General features: G+C 38.9%; 1 protein-coding gene across 1 annotated transcript in view; it reads left to right on the top strand.

The window, feature by feature from the left end:
* Positions 1-3,225, top strand: part of akap9 (A kinase (PRKA) anchor protein 9) — a 70,115-nt gene that overhangs the window by 3,183 nt on the left and 63,707 nt on the right.

The following is a 3,225-nucleotide window of genomic DNA, read 5'->3' as shown; positions in this document are numbered from 1 at the left end:
CAGACATTCAGGATTCATTTTTCCTGAGGCATTAAAGATCGTTTACTTTTCATACGTCACCAACCATCCCTCCAACTTGGACTCAAGGATGAGCCGATTAGGGTTCAGCGGTCAAAGGTCAAAGTCGCTGTGATGTCGTCCATTATTTAAAGCCGTACCTCAGGAACTGAAGGGAACGTTGTGCTCTTATTTCAGTCAGATACTGAAAGGGGCGACACTAATCGTAGGTGTCCGCCTCGAGACTGAGGGGATCTTCTGTGCTGCCGGGTTGAAGATGTGTGTAATGCGTTCATCTTTTAGGATTTATTGTTGTTGTTTTCTTGCAGCAGCATTCATATTTTAAGTGTCGTTTACCGGCTACGACTCTGCGTCAGAATCAGCTTTACTTAACTCTGGTTTCTGTTGTTTTCAGTTAACTTACACACTGGTAGACAAACAGCAGAGCCAGAACAACAAAGCTTAACAAAGTCAAATCAACTTTATTTATATATTTAAATAATGCAAATACAACACTGCCTCACTGTCTGTACAGGAAGCAACATTCTTGTTTTTATTCCCAATAAACAAAATAAATAAATAAAGTTTTCTTATAGATTTCTGCTCTTCTACGTGCTGTAATGAAAGCGGGGTGACATGGATAAAATATTATTTACGGTAATTGATAATTACAACTGTGATATTGATATATTATCGATATAGTAACACCAGATTGAACCTGAAGTAAAGGGGAGAAAACTCAAACACAGTTTACTGGACGTTGCCGTTGCTGCTGCTGTTAGTCAGCTACTACTAGACGTGCATTAAAACCAGCGTGTGTAAGAGAAATGCCTGTGTAAATGTTTGCCGACAGCAGATGGTGATACACCTACGTAGTTTCTGTTTTTCCCAGATGGTGATGCAGCTACGCAGACTCCATATGCTCAGCCAGTGCTCTCTTGTGCCGAGCCAAATAGGGCAGCCTGCAAATGATAAGCAGCTCAACGAAAGAAAGACAGAAAGAAAGAAAGAAAGAAAGAAAGAAAGAAAGACCCGAGACTTCTCCAAAACACAGGATGATTTCTGCCGGTGTGTTATTCTGATTGATTAAAAAATATATTCTTGTTGTGTTTTTCCACCCAGATTCTCCATCATGTAAAACTTAATTCATTCACGTCTCCCCTCTGTGTGCTCTGGTGTTTAATGGATGAAGATAAGATAGATGGGTGTATATTTGTCTGAGGAGCAGAGGCACAGAGGCACAGATCAGAAGCCCTTTGAGTTTTTAAGCTGTGTGTTGTAGGTGGGGGGGACGAGACCACGACGCCCACTCTCCGCTCTGTTGTGTCAGCCTCTAACCTTTTGTACAGCGTCACACCAGAGCTGTCAAAAAGAGCTTACTTTAACGCTGACGCTGCTGCTGCAGGAGTGGGGTCGTGTTTCAACCAACAAAATAACCAAATATTTGCCGGTTCTGGCTTCTCGAAAATGTTTGATTTGATGCGTTTCCTTTGTGGCAGATGATCGTGAATATCTGTGGACAAGCAGTTCACAGGGTTTGATTTGAGCTGTGGGGAATTTGAACAGGCATTTTCTGACTTTTAGACAGAAATTATTTGAGGAAATATTGGTGCATTAACCGATTTATGAAAACAGTGATCTTGCATCACGTATATTAAAGTTAATTAACATTACTTGACTGTACATCAAGTTCATGTGCAGTTTTCTTATCGTAGTTCTAACCAATACATCGGTTTGTCGATATTATCGGCTGATATTGGTGACATGTTGGTATATACATTATCTGATGTGCGGCAATACGAAAACAGTTTTTTCTGATGTATAATTCAGAAAAAACAGCTTGTGGTAAAATATTAATGTCAAAGAGTGTGCTGTGATTTAAATACTGTGGCAGGCAGCACACAGTGAAAGAGACGAAGCAGCTCTGACAGCGTCAACTCGAATATTTCAGTTAATTATTCTTTAACATGTTAACGAATATTTAACTGAAATATTCTTGAATAATGTTATGTGTTTAAGGAAGAAGCCTTCTGAGTCTCATCGGTGCCAAATCGGTGCACAGTTTTTAAAAATCTCAGCTGCCTTGTCAGTAATTTGTTAATTTTTTCAGTCTTTCACTTCAACCTGTTTAAAAACATAAAGGAGGAAACTCTCAGGTCTCTTTTAATGACGTTTAGAGGAGGGTGATACGCTCATATAGCCTGAAGTCATATAAATATAGTTATATAAATGTATCTAGTTCCTGCTGAGATTTTGTTTATCATTTAAACTACTGTAGCTTTTTAATATTTCTCGGTGTATTTGGCTGCTGCAATGTTGCAAATCAGTGTTTTCTTGTTTGTTTTCTGAAATATTTGTCCATCAGTGTGATGAAGTCATTATTTGTCAGCTGGATACAACAAAAACAAACATTCCCATTTGGTTATTTTACCCATAAATATTTTATCAGTCGATCTTGGGAATAGTAGTTGAAGGGTTGTACGATATTAGTAGTGACCAGATTTGCTGTATCCTGATGAAGACCTCAATATAAAATGACGTAATATGATGTGATGTAGTGTTTTATCCATACTGCCCAAAATAAACACAAACATGAACCATTTGAAAGAAACACAAAACAGAAACTCCTTCTGCACCAGTGTAAAAAATCTATGTTAATGTGCATTTAGGGTTATGATTAGATTTCCGGGACAGGTGAGTCGGCATTAGCGCCGTATCTTTGGCAACAGTCTGTCTTTGTCACCTGTGGTGTGACACCTGTAGCTCAGCTGACTCCGCCGTCTCTTTGCCTTCACCGGTTGCTCATGCATAAAGCACACCGGTGGTGCCGTCCACGCCGTGTAATTAGTGTCATTTCTGATGAGGATTATTGTAACGCACTCCTGCTGCTTTTGTTTTATGGTATGAAATTGGTTTGTATGTGTGAAAGAGAGGGAGAGTGAGTGTCGGCGTGTAAGGATGAGTCGTTGAGATCTCTTTCTTATGTGTACTTGTGCTACGAGTGTAGTACAGTTTAATCAAAATAAAAAGAGTGCCTGTGTCACATTATACAAGTGACATTAACACTGAATAAAAATACCTTTCTGTTTTTGATGAGGGGTAGAAAATAAAGAACCAGTGCTGTGTTGGTTGTTTTATGTCACTGTAAACTGATTCATGTTTGAGTTTTTGGATTGTTGGTTAATCAAAAAAAGCTATTTAAAAAAGAGCTTAGCTGATTAAAGAGTT

This window comes from Morone saxatilis, unplaced genomic scaffold (genome assembly GCF_004916995.1).
Source record: "Morone saxatilis isolate NCDOM2014 unplaced genomic scaffold, NCSU_SB_2.0 Contig9, whole genome shotgun sequence".
Lineage (NCBI taxonomy): Eukaryota > Metazoa > Chordata > Actinopteri > Moronidae > Morone > Morone saxatilis.
The sequence above is the reverse complement of the archived record's forward strand: the minus strand, read 5'-3'. Positions and strand labels throughout refer to the sequence as shown.